Genomic DNA, 16,329 nt, shown 5'->3' on the forward strand with positions numbered 1-16,329 from the left:
CCTTTAGTACCGCTTTCCACCCTCAATCAAGTGGTCAGGTGGAAAGGGTCAACCAAATTCTCGAAGACATGCTTAGAGCTTGTGTTATCTCATTCGGTATGGATTGGGAGAAGTGTCTTTCTTTTGCCGAGTTTGCTTATAACAATAGCTACCAATCCAGCCTCAAGAAAGCTCCTTTTGAGATTCTGTATGGACGAAGATGTCGAACACCTTTGAACTGGTCGGAAACTGGTGAAAGACAATTCTTTGGACCAGATATGATCTAGGAGGCAAAAGAACAAGTTCGCGTCATTCGTGAGAATTTGAAAATATCCCAATCTCGTCAAAAGAGCCAGTATGACCGTTGTCATAAGGAAGTGGCTTATGAAGTTGGCGACAAGGCTTACCTTCAGGTTACCCCTTTGAAGGGTACCCATTGTTTCGGTATCAAGGGCAAGTGGGCTCCTCGTTACATTGGTCCTTTTCGCATCCTCACTAAATGAGGAGAGGTTGCCTACCAGTTGGAACTACCCCCACATCTTTCCCGAGTACATGATGTCTTCCACGTCTCTCAACTCAGGCATTGTTTCTCGGATCCCATCCGCGGAGTGGACCACGAAACGCTTGATCTCCAAGATAACCTCACTTATCGAGAGTACCCCGTCTGCATTCTGGATCAAGCAGAGCGTGTCACTCGACGTCATAACATCAAGTTTCTCAAGGTTCAATGGTCTCATCATTCCGAGAGAGAATCTACTTGGGAGCGTGAAGATCGTCTTCGACTGGAGTACCCCACTTTCTTTCCGCCAACTCCTGAATCTCGGGACGAGATTCTTTCGAGTGGGGGCGAGTTGTCACATCCCTAGTTATGGTATGACCTAGACTAGCTAGTCATGTGTGCATCATGTTTAAATTTCATTTAAATTTGAAATAGGGATTCGTGAAAGCCTCAGAAATCATTTCTGGAAATGACCCATATAAAAATTGCTCCAAAAAGGTCCAAGAAAATGTTCATGTTGCTCTCTGAAAATAATGGTCAGAGGTAAAATTCAAACCAATATTATTAGGAGCTCATAGATATTTATTTTGGCCTGTTGGAATTAATGCAATACTTATTTGCATTGGATATATATATATGTTATATATTTTATATATGTCCAAAAATTCTGATTTTTGCTGAGGTGCTTTGGAATAACCCCTTAGGTCCCTGCAAAAATTGTCAGAAGAAAATATATGATTTAGTATTATTACTAAGTCAAAACAAATGTCAGAAAATAGAAAAGAAAACAAAAAAGGAAAAACGCTTACCTGTGCCTACCTGCAGCCTGGCACTGTGCAGCCCAGCCGGCCCACTGGCACAGTGCCAGTCGTCTTTGTCCTCGCGCCAGTCGGCTGGGCGTGTGGCCGACGCGCGCGCACCGCCGTGCTGCCACGCCACCTGCCTGCCTGGCCTCCCCCTCATCGCCTGGATGCCCCGCGCGACGCCACGTGCCGCCCCGCACCTCTCTCACTCTCTCTCGTTCCTTCCCCTCCTCTCTCTGGCTCTCTCCCGCGACAGCCAAAGCGCTATTGTCGCTGCAGCTCACCGCCGACGCGCTTCCCGCCGTCCCCTCGCCCCTCCGTCGAATCCACAAGCTCCGCCACGTCTCCTCCAACCTCTTCGTAGAGCCACGCGCCTCGAGAGGCCCTGGAGAGCCTCCATCGCTGTCATCTTCATCGCCGGCCGCCGGAGATAGCCATCGCTGTTCCGCCCGCGTTGGACCTCCCCCGAGCTCGCTGAAGCCTCTGCCGGATCCGCTGTGAGCCCCGCCATCGTTTCCCCCTCTCCATTTTGTCACTCACACGCTCGTGAGGGAGGGGACTAGGGTTTGCGCGAGGATTTTGGGGGAGGACCTATTTATAGGCATAGGAGGAGCTAGGAGAGTCCAAATGAGGTGCGGTTTTCGGCCACGCGATCGTGATCGAACGCTCTAGATGATGGAGAGTTTTGGTGGGTTTTGGACCAAATTGGAAGGGTGTTGGGCTGCAACACACACGAAGCCTTTTCGGTCCCTCGGTTAACCGTTGGAGCATCAAACGAAGTCCAAATGGTACGCAACTTGACAGGCGGTCTACCGGTAGTAAACCGAGGCCGCTTGGCAAGTCTCGGTCCAATCCAGAAATGTTTAATCCCCACACACGAAAGAAAGGTAGAAATGACCACCGGAGGAGAACGGAGCGCCGGAATGCAAAATGGACAATGGGGAAAATGCTCGGATGCATGAGATGAACACGTATGCAAATGCAATGCACATGATGACATGATATGAGATGCATGACAACGATAACAACACACGGAGACAAAAACTGAACCCGAGAAAATAAAATAACTTAACGTCGGAAACGGCAAGAGTTGGATTACATATTAGGTAAATTACATCTGGGGTGTTACAACACTCCACCACTACGAAAGGATCTCGTCCCGAGATCTAGGACTGGAAGAACGCCGGGTACTCAGAACGGAGGTGATCCTCGCGTTCCCAGGTGGCTTCACGGTCGGAATGGTGTGACCACTTGACTTTGAGGAATTTGATTGACTTGTTGCTAGTCTTGCGTTCAGTCTCTTCAAGAATAGCAACGGGGTGCTCACGATAAGAGAGATATTCTTGGAGCTCAATGTCTTCGAAGTTGACGGTGCGATCAGGAGTCTTGAAGCACTTTCAGAGCTGAGAGACATGGAACACGTCATGCACATTTGCAAAGTTTGAAGGAAGCTCGAGTTGATAGGCGAGATCGCCTCTCTTGCTGACGATCTTGAAAGGTCCCACGTATCTAGGGGCAAGCTTCCCTTTGATACCGAAGCGACGAGTACCTTTCACTGGAGAGACGCGGAGGTAAACATGATCTCCGATCTCGAAAGCCAAATCACGGTGCTTACTATCATAGTAGCTCTTCTAGCTGGATTGGGCTGCTTTGACATTATCTCGAATGACTTTGCATATTTCCTCTGCCTCTGTGATTAAGTCATTTCCCAGAAGTTGACTTTCACCGGTTTCAGACCAGTTGAGAGGGGTACGACACTTCCTGCCATACAGAATTTCGAATGGGGCCTTGCCCGAACTTGCTTGAAAACTGTTGTTGTAGGAGAATTCAGCATATGGAAGACAATCTTCCCACTTCATGCCGAAGGAGATCACACAAGCCCTGAGCATATCTTCAAGAATCTGGTTGACACGCTCGACTTGACCGCTAGTTTGAGGATGGAAAGCTGTGCTGAAGCGGATTTTGGTGCCCATGGCCTTCTGAAAAGAATCCCAAAACTTGGAGGTAAAGATGCTGCCATGGTCTGAAGAGATCACCTATGGAATACCGTGCAGAGAGACAATTCGAGAGGTATAGAGCTCCGCCAATTGAGCTGTAGTGATTGACTCTTTGATAGGCAGAAAGTGAGCCACTTTAGTGAGTTTGTCGATGACAACGAATATAGCATCATTGCCATGCTTGGACTTTGGAAACCCAGTCCGAAGTCCATCTCAATGTGGTCAAACTTCCATTCTGGAATGGCAAGAAGTTGGAGGAGACCTGCTGGCCTTTGGTGTTCTGCCTTCACTCTTCTGCAGACATCACATTCATTCACGAACCGAGCAATCTCGCGCTTCATTCGAGTCCACCAATAAGCCTGCTTGAGGTCCTGATACATCTTCGTGCTCCCAGGGTGGATGGAGAGGAGAGAATTGTGAGCCTCGTTCATGATCACTTTACGAAGGTCACCTTTGGGCACAACAATACAATCCTCGAAGAAGAGAGTGTCCTTGTCATCAAGGCGGTAGCACTTGTACTTGGGTTGACTCTTGGCAATCCCAATCTTCACCTTCTTCACCATAGCATCAAGAAGCTGGGCTTGGCGAATCTGGTCTTCCAAGGTAGGAGAGACTTGAAGGTTGGCGAGGAAACCTTGAGGAACAACTTGCAGATTAAGTTTGCGGAAAGCTTCACAAAGCTCGGGTTGATAAGGCTTGAGAATCAGACTGTTGCAATAAGCCTTCCTGCTCAATGCGTCAGCAATCACATTGGCCTTGCCTGGAGTATACTCGATACTCGGATTATACTCTTGAATCATTTCGACCCATCGAGTCTGCCTGAGATTGAGATTAGGCTGAGTGAAGATGTACTTGAGACTCTTGTGGTCAGTGAAAATGTCCACTTTTCTTCCCAATAAGAGATGTCTCCAAGTCAAAAGAGCATGCACAACTGCCACCAACTCGAGGTCATGAGTGGGGTAGTTCTTCTCGTTGGGCTTCAACTGGCGAGAGGTATAAGCCACAACTTTCTTCTCTTGCATCAACACTGCACCAAGACCTTGGAGAGAGGCATCGCAGAAGACCTCGAACGGTTTGGATTCATCAGGAGGTGTCAGAACTGGAGTAGTGACCAATTTCTCTTTCAAAGTGTTGAAAGCAATGTCACACTCCGGAGTCCAAACGTACTTGACGTGCTTCTGGAGAAGATTTGAGAGAGGCTTCGCGATCTTAGAAAAGTTTTCCACGAATCTTCGACAGTAGCTTGCGAGACCGAGGAAGCTACGGAGTTGCTTCACATTTTGAGGTGGTTCCAACTCACAATTGCAGACACCTTCTCAGGATTCACCGCAATGCCCTTGGCAGAGATGATATGCCCAAGATAAAGAACCTCATCGAGCCAAAATTTGCACTTGGAGAACTTGGCGTAGAACTGGTGTCCCCTGAGCCTATCGAGTACTAAACGCAAGTGCTTGGCATGATCTTCCTTGTTCTTCGAAAAGACCAGAATGTCGTCGAGATAGACCAAAACAAAGTCATTGGTGTAGGCGTTGAAGATGAAGTTCATCATGCGAGAGAAAGTCGGAGGAGCGTTGACGAGGCCAAAAGACATGACAGTGTATTCATATGAACCATAGCTTCCTGAAAGCCGTCTTGGGAATATCTTGCTCACGGATACGAATCTGATGATAAACCATATGGAGATCAAGCTTGGAGAATACTTGGGCACCTTTGAGTTGTTCGAACAGCTCGTTGATGTTGGGAAGTGGGTATTTGTTCTTGATAGTCTTCTTGTTCAATGGACGGTAGTCAACACAAAGTCGGTCCGTTCCATCCTTCTTCTTCACAAAAAGAACACCACAACCCCATGGAGAGGAACTAGGTCGGATGAGACCCATTCGCTCTTGAATATCGAGTTGCTTCTTCAGCTCCTTCAACTCTCCAGGTCCGAGCTTGTAAGGACGCTTGTACACTGGTTCCGTGCCAGGCTCAAGATCGATGACGAATTCAACTGGCCGGTGCGGAGGCATTCCTGGAAGCTCTTTTGGAAAGACGTCTTGATATTCGCAAACGACTGGAATTTGCGAGATGGCATCCAGTTCACCCTTCTCATTGAGAGAAAACAGACGGATGGTATCACCACGAGCGGCAAAGACAATTACGTCCTCAGACGAATGAGTCAATTGAATCTGCCTGGCAGCACAATCAAGATGCGCCTTGTGCTTAGAAAGCCAATCCATTCCGAGAATTTGTAACATCCCAAATTTTCAATTTGGAATGTTATACATTAGATCATCATGCATATCATATTTTATTCTGCTTTTGGTTTTGATCCTAGAAAATCCTAAGCAACTCAAGGACCCACGGAGAGAGTTGGGGATTTCGTTATTTACATATTTGAGTTTTCTCAAATTTTGTAAACAGGATCATTTGATTTTATTTATTTTATCATCAATTATTTCTATTACAAAAATATGAGAGAGGGAATAAAATGACTTTCCCAAAATATAGAAATATTGAGGATTTAATAGAAAAATCAAATAAGTTTTATTTCGGAGTTTTTCGGTATTTTATTTGAATTTAGGAAAAATGCGCGTTTTTCAAAGTTGTAGTTTGGGCCCTGATAAATGTTCACTTTATCGGGCTTGATTTTAGAAACCAGGGAAAATTTATATCATGATTTTTGGAGTCCATTTAGTATTTCTTTTTATTTTTTTCTTCCGAGCGTAATTATTTAAAAAAAATGAAACCGACTATGGGCCGTACCCGAGCGGGACTCCGCCCGGGGGCGCCTTTATATAGTGAGGCACCCGAGCCCCAGCCCATAGCCGGGCCGAAACCCTAGCCCATAGCGGCTGCCGCCGCTGACTCGCCGAAGTTGCACGCCGCCCGAGGTTCGCCGCCGCCTCAACTTCCGTGCCGTTAATATTTTTTTCTGTTCGTCATTTTTTTCTTTTTCGTCGGATTTTCCGCGGTTATTTTCTGATCGCGATTTTTGATCCGATTTTTGTTTTAGTATAACTTTTCGCTCGTTTATCGGAATCAGGCGATTCAAGCGCCTGGAGTTTCGTCTCGAAACCCTCTTTCCGAATAATCAACTTAAACAAGTTTTTGCTACTGTAAAATTTGCCCTAGATCTAGATTACTAGAGCGAAGTTGTTTTCTTTCGCCGTTTGATTTCTTTGCTTCGTTCGATTTGATTCTTTTTGCAAACCAGGGTTCTTAAGTTGAACTTTCTGGTTATATCTTCTATTTGAGTTTTACCTATGCATTAGAAGAGTACTTATTGTATGCTTGTTTGTTTGTTTGCGATAGAATACCCGGAATGCGCCACCTGTTACTTTGAATCTCTAGGTTTCGCGGATCATCAGCAAGGCAAGTAACACTTTGATCATACCTTTTCTACAACCCAGTTTTATTGCATTAGATCAATCCTCACACATTGCATGATTAGGATCTAATTAAATTGTGGGATGGGAAGTAGATGAGGTAGTACCTATTACCTGTTTATTTTCAAACCTTTGGGAGTTACTTCTACTTTTGCTTATTATGCCATGCTATGCTAGTAGACGTGGATTGGGTGAGTGAAATCCATGACAGATGTGAGATTGATAATTAATGGTTTATCTAAGGTGGCAACTTAAACACACATCTGGGTGGATTGAGGCACCTAGGTATTCCAGGACTTGCCTGTTTTTCTTTTGTACCGCCACCCAGGCTCAAAGGGATCATGAGATTATTCATACTAGAAACTTCCGTGTGCAGCCACAAGCCATTATGAGCTCTGGCATAGTTGACTAAGTTGTGCGAACTCTTACAGTGGTAGACTAGCAGATGTAGGGGATGTAGGTGGTATGGTCTACCCGATCGTAAGGTGCTAGCGCTTCTGAAAGACTATGTCTCGGTCATCCGTCTTCTCAAACACCCTGTAGTGCGAGAAACCAAACGGAGGCGATCGAGTCTTGTGGGGAAAAGTGCGCAAACCTCTGCAGAGTGTAACAAACTAATCATGGTTAGCCGTGTCCCCGGTTATGGACATCTTGAGTATCTAGTACCTGGATTTTCATGTGAATCTCAACATGTTACTCTAAAGTTAATTTTGTTGGGTTTAATGATGTTACTTTAATTGGGATTGAGAATGCTGTCAACCATTCTCAATGTTTAACAACCACCATGATAGTAATTAAATTTATTCCTTTGAAGTAGGGAAAAATTGGCTTTACGCAAAAAACTGTAACCATAGAGCTTTCCACCAGCCAAATATGCATATAGTATAGCTGTTGCATTCCATTACTCTCTATGTGTTACCTTGCCAGCATATTCCATGTGCTGACCCGTTTTCGGCTGCAACGTTAATGTTGCAGACTTTTCAGACGATGATTAAGGAGTTTTAGGTTGTGGTTCTATACTCAGTGATGCCGTTGGAGTTGATGGACTCACTTATCTTCCAAGCCTTCCGCTGTTATCGTTATTAGATGGCCTTAAGCCATATTTATTGTAATAAGTTCTCTTTTGAGACACTCGATGTAATAAGTGTGTGATTGCTACTCTGCTATAAATCCTTCGAGTACTGTGTGGTGTCAGCATTACTGATCCAGGGATGACACCGGAGCACAGAGATCAGACTGTTTGAGGTCTGGTCGCTACAGAATAAGATCAATATCTGAGTTGCCAAGAACCACCAGAGAAGAAAGAAACTTGTAGTCGCCCAACGTGATAGAGATATCGGGAGCAACCAAACTAGAAGTCAAAAGCTTGCCGGGAGAAACAACTTGCATGACTTTGGGCATGACCTCAGTATCAACATTGTGCTCCGATGCAAAAGGGCATGACAAGAAAGAATGCGATGCACCAGTATCAAAAAGTACTTTTGCGGGAACATCGTTAACAGGAAGGTTACCCATGATGACATCTAACGAGTCCTTTGCCTGAGCTGCATTCATAAAGTTGACCTTGGAGTGCTTGGGGTTATGCTTGACCACAGCTGTACTTGCCGATCTCACAGGAGGAGGAGGAGGGAGACACCTCTGATTGAAGCATTTGTTGGCATAGTGACCCTTCTATTGGCACTTGTTGCACGTGACCTCTGAAAGCGGACGGTGATACGGAGCACTCGACCTTGGAGCTTGAGGCGAAGTCTTGTTCTGAAAGCCAGGGTTGGGTGGGTGGGAAGATCCACTGCCACCTTTGCTCTTCTGCTGATACGGCTGACGGAACGGAGGAGGAGGAAGCCAATACTTCTGCTGCTTGGCCACTTGAGTAGAGGAAGAAGGTGTAGCATCTCTGACACGCTTCTTGGAAGCATCACACCTCAGTTGAGCAGCCTCTTGTTTCAATGCCATGTTGTAGAACTCATCGTACCTCAAGGGCTCAAAGAGAACAAGACCTAGCTGGATTTCTTCTCTGAGACCACCCCTGAACTGGTATATCATGCTCTTCTCGTCAGGGACGTCCTGCTTAGCAAAGCGGGCGAGCTTCTGAAACAACTTGTTGTAGTCATAGACAGACAAAGAGCCTTGCTTTAGGTTGCGGAATTCCTCACGCTTGCTTTCAACCACGCTCTGAGGAATATGATGAGTTATGAAGTCTTGACGGAATTCATCCCAAGTAATCACACGACCTCCTCTGGAATCTTTGTACTGCTGGAACCACTCTGCAGCTTGTTCTTTGAGTTGGAAGGAAGCGAACTTGAGAAAGTCCTCTGGCCTGATGTTACTGCACTCGAAATGCTTGCACAAGTCCACGAGCCAATTGTCAGCATCAGTTGCCTCAACACAATTGCTGAAAGTCTTTGGCCCGTTCGCAAGGAACTGGTTGAGTGTAGCAAAGTGATTCTGATTGTTGCCTTGGTTGCCTTGGTTCGCTTGGTTGCGCTCTTGAAGAATTTGCATGATCAACTGCGTGTTTGCATTGGTTGCGGCCATCACAGCTTGCCATGCCTCTGGAGGAGGTGGAGGTGGTGGCGGATCCTGATTCTGATTCTGATTGCTGCTCTTAGCGGGAGCCAACCTGAAGAGGGTGACAACCGTTAGCACATTGACAGATAAAATGAAGCTGAATCAAACGGGTTGAAATTGCAACATAAAGTCTTCACATCCGAACATAAGAACGAATGCATTCCACTTGAAATGGTCACATATCCATAAATTGAGAAACCACTTAGAATTTAGGTAGAGGAATAAATCAACAAGGCACGGATCAAGAATGAATACTCGGTAAGAAATCCCAATCTCGAATCAAATATCCGTGGAAGAAGAACTAGAGCTACAAGAATTCCCACCTATGAAACTCCCGAACCTTTCCGGTTATGCAATCAGGTGTTGGGGATACAGGGGAAGCATAATATCTCACCCAAATCTAGCAAATCCTACATCCAGCTGTATCCATCCTTCAACACATAACCGAGAAAAACTTCGGAAACCATCTACCTCAACCTTCGAAAAGCATCCGTTATACAAGTTATGGCAATACTCCCGAACTCCCGCCCTAGTACTGGGTGGCGTCGAGGTTATCTCACCAACGAACTGCATAAAAGAGATTTTCGATGTCGGCGTACTAAACTCAGGTATTCCAGAACTGCAACGATAAAATTGTGATGACAACACCTCGGAGCTCAACTCCCCGGGACACTGCCACAACCCCTAAAGACAGGAGGCACCAAGAACAATGTTCTCGTCCCAAAACCATCGAAACGGTTCCAAGATACCCGCGTGATCCTAAATTTTTTTAGTGAAATTTGAGAAGAGAAGAGTCAAAACTCTACGTCAGGATGCCTTACCAGAGCGATGAGGAGACTGGGGAGTAAAAAGAATTCCTAAACTCTCCGATATATAATTCCTAAATGACTCAAAACATTTTTCTAGACTCAACAACGGCTGCTAAAAATGATCAAGCAATGGGGGCTCCTAAGGTCGGGGATGGCTTTGTTTACCAACTTGTAACGCCCTCGATGCGGCTATATCTCCTATGTGTCGAGGCACGACTTAGAGGCATAACCGCATTGAAAGCAATGTCGCAAGTTAGGCAATCTTCACAACATCCCATGTAATATAGATAATAAAAGGGGAGATACATAGTTGGCTTACACTCGCCACGTCAATCAAAGTACATAAATAGCATTACATCATCCAATCACTCATGGCCCGGCTATGGTGCCAAAATAAAAGATCAACCCAACATGCGACATGGTCCCGATCGCCCCAACTGGGCACCACTACTGATCATCAGGGAAAGACACATAGTAACGGCGTGAGTCCTCGTCGAACTCCCACTTGAGCTCAAGCGCGTCATCTGGAACGGAGTCGTCAGGCCCTGCATCTGGTTTGGAAGTAATCTGTGAGCCACAGTGACTCAGCAATCTCGCACCCTCGCGATCAAGACTATTTAAGCTTATAGGTAAGGCAAGGTAAAATATGTGGAGCTGCAGCAAGCGACTAGCATATATGGTGGCTAACCTGTTGGCAAAAGAGAGCGAGAAGAGAAGGCAAAGCGCGATTGAATAACTAGAGAACAACCTGCGGCAAGCATTAGTCCAACACCGTGTTCACTTCCTGGACTCCACCGAGAAGAGACCATCACGGTAACTCACGCAGTTGATTCATTGTAATTAAGTTAAGGTTCAAGTTATCTACAACCGGACATTAACAAATTCCCATCTGCCCATAACCGCGGGCACGGCTTTCGAAAGTTCAAATCCCTGCAGGGGAGTCCCAACTTAGCCCATGACAAGCTCTCATGGCCAATGAAGGAATAGACCTTCTCTCGAGACATTCCGATCAGACTCGGTATCCCGATTCTACAAGACACTTCGACAAGTTAAAACAAATCCAGCAACACCGCCCAAATGTGCCGACAAATCCCGATAGGTGCCGCACATATCTCGTTCTCAGGGCACACTCAGATGAGACATCCTACGAGTAAAACCAAACCTCAAGTTTCCCCGAGGTGGCCCCGCAGTCTACTCGGTCTGACCAACACTCAGAGGAGCACTGGCCCGGGGGGGGGGGTTAAAATAAGACGACCCTCGGGCTCCGGAAACCCAAGGGAAAAGAGGCTAGGTGGCAAATGGTAAAATCAAGGTTGGGCATTGCTGGAAAAGCTTTATTCAAGGCGAACTATCAAGGGGTTCCCATTATCACCCAACCGCGTAAGGAACGCAAAAATCCGGGAACATAACACCGATATGACGGAAACTAGGGCGGCAAGAGTGGAACAAAACACTAGGCAAAAGGCCAAGCCTTCCACCCTTTACCAAGTATATAGATGCATTAAGATAACAAGATAATATAATGATATCCCAACAAGTAAATAATGTTCCAACAAGGAACGGTCTCCAATCTTCACCAGCAACTAGCAACGCTATAAGAGGGGCTGAGCGAAGCGGTAACATAGCCAATCAACGGTTTGCTAGGACATGGCGGGTTAGCGGTTTGACATGGCAATTTGGGAGGCATGATAAGCAAGTGGTAGGCATCGTAGCATAGGCATAGCAAAAGAGCGAGCATCTAGCAAAGCAAAGATAGAAGTGATTTTGAGGGTATGATCATCTTGCCTACAAAGTTGTCAGAGTTGACTGGATCCTCGAAAGCAAACTCAACGGGCTCCTCGTTAGCGAACTCGTCTCCTGGCTCTACCCAAACAAGACAAACAAGCAAACGGAACACAATCAACCACGTGCAAACTCAAACAACATGATGCAATCATGGTATGCTATGCGGGATGCGATAAGTGATGCATATGCAAGATTTGACAAGGAATGAATGAAACTAGCCTCAACTTGGAAAATCAAGTGTGCCACTAGAAAGGTGAGATGATTTCGCTTGAAAACGATATAAAGAACGCCAGAAACGGAGTCACGGTTTGGAAATGGCAAGCAAATCAAATATGGCACCGGTCTGCGATATACAGCAAGTAGCCATCTAAATGCAACAAGATGAACATGCTACAACACCCAAACATGACAACAAAATACATGGAAGGTATCCATTCATGAAGCTTGACAAAAGATGAACACTGAGTTACGGCCAATTCATCCATTAACAGGTTCAAACAAGCATGGCAAAAATGCATTTGGTAAACAGATCTAAGACTTAGTGAAATTAACACTTGTCTGAAATTTCAGATCAGGTAGCACACTTTGGAGCATAAAAACTATATGCTACAGGGCCTAAACATGGCAAAGTAAAGCATGGAATGGAGCTACTCAAAGAGCTTAACAAAAGTCCCGTAGTGACCTTGAGCCAAAAGGGATCAGAAAATACATTTGCAAGCATGTGAACATGGCAAAAACATAATCCGATCACAGACTTAGTGAAAAAACCGGAGCATGCAAATCAGATATCAAGTAGGCATGTTTACGAGCTCGATGCACTCACTACAGAGCAAGTCATGACAATCTAAGCATACCCCCATCAATAATACACATTATACAAGCTAGACATGGCAAGAACAATAACATAGCATGCACGGATCAACTACAACATCCTCGGCAAAATCGCTAACAAGTAGACAATCTGCCCAGATTCGCGAAATAGCAAAAGTAGAGCTCGATTGACTCAAGCTAGGGAGCTCCATAATTGCAAACAAAGACATGGATGGATAGATCACTACAAGATTAACAAATCATCCTTACTGATCATCTTCAAAAGAGGCACGGATCACTAGGAAACAACATGATCATATGGCATATTGATAAAATCAGTCCAAGGACTTAGTGGAATTACTAAGTCCCTGAAATCAGCATTAACGAATGCACCACTTTGCAACTTGTGATAGTCACCACACACATCACAAAAATACATGGGTTGCACCTCTAGATAGATGGCACAACATATAACAAAACACATATAGAGCTCAGGGGCATATCATGCACACATTAACCATGGCAAAAATGACAAATATCTAATTGGAGCAGCAGATCTGACAATTATCTCAAATGGCATTCTTCCAACAGCATTTCGGGCATCAAGATGAACTCAAATGAAAATGATGCAATGAGATGAAATGATGTACTCTCTGAGACGAACAATGTGATTTGCTATATGCCCAAAACGGAGCTACGGATGCGGAGTTACGGCACGATGAACATGGCAAAATATGTAGGGTTTTCTGAGAAAAAGTCAACCGAGGGGGTAACTCAGATCCAGATCCATCCGCACGGAAAACGAGGTTCGTCGGGGAACTTGGAGCTCGCCGGAGTTCTCGCGCAGGGTGTTGCCGGAGTGGCCGGAGTCGCCGGATCCGGTCCTCCCTTGACCGGATCTGGCCGGGGCGATGAGGGGCGGTGCGGTGGAGGCGGCGCCGGCTCGGGGCGGCGCGGGCGGAGCGGTGGCCGGGCGAGGCGGTGGCGGCGACTTGCGGCGCGCCGGCCGGCGAGTGCGGCGGAGAGGCGGCGCCGGGAGGGAGGAGGAAGCCGGCGCGGGCGGCGGAGCGGTTGGGCCTCGCGGGGGCCCAACTCGGGCTCGGCGGGCCGGCGATGTGGGGCGCGGGCGTGGGCGTATCAGGCGGCGACACGTGGCGGCAGCGGGGTGGAAATGGACATGTCTGGCCAGACGAAAAAATGTCCGGCGGCGCATGGAGAGGGAGGGGACTAGGGTTTGCGCGAGGATTTCGGGGGAGGACCTATTTATAGGCCTAGGAGGAGCTAGGAGAGTCCAAATGAGGTGCGGTTTTCGGCCACGCGATCGTGATCGAACTCTCTAGATGATGGAGAGAGTTTTGGTGGGTTTTGGACCAAATTGGAAGGGTGTTGGGCTGCAACACACACGAGGCCTTTTCGGTCCCTCGGTTAACCGTTGGAGCATCAAACGAAGTCCAAATGGTACGAAACTTGACAGGCGGTCTACCGGTAGTAAACCAAGGCCGCTTGGCAAGTCTCGGTCCAATCCGGAAATGTTTAATCCCCACACACGAAAGAAAGGTAGAAATGACCACCGGAGGAGAACGGAGCGCCGGAATGCAAAAGGGACAACGGGGAAAATGCTCGGATGCATGAGATGAACACGTATGCAAATGCAATGCACATGATGACATGATATGAGATGCCTGACAACGATAACAACACATGGAGACAAAAACCCAAACCTGAGAAAATAAAATAACTTAACGCCGGAAACGGCAAGAGTTGGATTACATATTAGGTAAATTACATCCGGGGTGTTACACTAGACTTATAGGGTTTTAGCCATTATGATCTCATGGTAGATCAACTCTTGTAACCCCCATACTCATCAATATTAATCTAGCAGGACGTAGGGTTTTACCTCCATCAAGAGGGCCCAAACCTGGGTAAACATTGTGGTCCGTGTCTCCTGTCACCATCAACCTCAGACGCACAGTTCGGGACCCCCTACCTGAGATCCGCCGGTTTTGACGCCGACAGTGGCCCTCGTCCAAAGAACCCGAAAGAACTTTTCAAATCTAAGGCATGCCCGTCTATGAAACCATATAGAGCGTACGATTGGTGTCTGGAAAATGCCCGTCTATTCACATTATTTTTGTTATTTTCTACAGGTGTGGTCTGCACCTAATTATTGTGACAGATGTGGGAATCCCATGGCAATTTTGTGAAATTCAACCGCTTATACTATAATCTGCCAACCATCATAGCAAGTCCAAGGATATCTAATTGGTGATAGTTCTTGCAAGCAATTCGTTTCGTTTAGGCCATGAGATGTTTCTTTCAAACAACCTGGCAAGATTTTCTGTAATAGTTCTAGAAAGGAGTGAATGGTTCTTGTGTTATGTTCAGATTTCTAAAGCAAATGCATGACGTTAGCTATTATTTGTTGGGATTTTGAATCAGATAGCTCTCATTTGTCAAGGATAATAACCAGAATAGCTTACATTTGTTATGATATTCAATGTTCATTGCGATGTGAACAAAGATTGTTTTCACTATGCAGATCAAAAAAGTTCATGTTTTTTTGTAATATGCATTTCTGCCAAGTGCTGAGCAGTTTAGTTCAGCAACTAGTTCATGTTCAAATGAAAATGCATGGCAAGTGCTTGTGCAGTTTCTGCTTTGTTTGCAGTTGGATTACAACCTGGGAATATTACAACTAGATTACAACCGGGGAAGCAAGCACATCTTATACAACTAGAAAGAAATTACAGGCTGTAGCAGTATTCTGTTGGAGCCTCGTAAAATACAAGTGTAGATATATACAACCGGAAAAGAAAACCAACAATCCAAGCGGGGACCTTATATGTATCCTATTATATGTATTTATAGACTGGTAGTAAGTAGTACTAACTGATTCCTGATATTTGGAAATGATATGTGCAGGTTTGCTATTATGATTGTTGACAGTGCCGCAACTCTATACAGAATTGATTTCTCGGGTAGAGGGGAACCATCAGCGAGGCAAATGCATATGGCCAAGTTTCTGAGGAGTCTTTAGAAATTAGAAGACGAGGTGAGGAGCTCTTTTTTTCTATCACAGTTGTCCTCCAACTAAAAAATACACTGCTGAGTTGTTATCTACAGTAGTGCGGCTTTCTTCAAAATTGACCTTGTTGCTTGCATGAGTTGATTAAACTTGATTTAATTGCCTGGTGTAGTTTGGAGTTGCTGTGGTTATCACGAATCAGGTAGTGGCACAAGTGGATGGCTCTGCCATGTTTGCGGGGCCACAGGTGAAGCCTATCGGTGGGAACATCATGGCACATGCTTCCACAACCAAGCTTGCTCTTCGCAAGGGAAGAGGCGAAGAGCAAATATGTAAAGTAATCAGCTCCCCTTGCCTAGCTTAAGCCGAAGCAAGGTTCCAGTTATCATCCGAAGGCATTTCAGATGTCAAGGACTGACTGATACCATCTCTGTCTCTACTCCAGCTCCCTCACATTAGCAAATCTACTCATCGCCTTTCTGTTTTGATGGCTTGGTGGATGCACATTTTTGTTGTGAGCTTGCAGAGTGTCGCTGTTGTACAAAACAAGGTTGTATCTCGCGCGTTGCATGTGATGTAATGTGTAACTCATCATCCTTCAAATATATTGAATCGATGCTGCTTTCTTTTTTTTGCAAACTAGCAAGCTTTATTTATTTGAAATAACCATTACACCATTTATG

At 45.8% G+C, this 16,329-nt stretch overlaps 1 pseudogene; it reads left to right on the forward strand.

Moving 5' to 3' along the window:
* The window catches only part of LOC123086184 (DNA repair protein RAD51 homolog A-like), an 82,377-nt pseudogene extending 66,313 nt beyond the window's left edge, over window positions 1-16,064 (forward strand).
* Window positions 16,065-16,329: the final 265 nt, after the last annotated feature.

The sequence above is a fragment of the Triticum aestivum genome, chromosome 4A (genome assembly GCF_018294505.1).
Source record: "Triticum aestivum cultivar Chinese Spring chromosome 4A, IWGSC CS RefSeq v2.1, whole genome shotgun sequence".
Taxonomy (NCBI): domain Eukaryota; kingdom Viridiplantae; phylum Streptophyta; class Magnoliopsida; order Poales; family Poaceae; genus Triticum; species Triticum aestivum.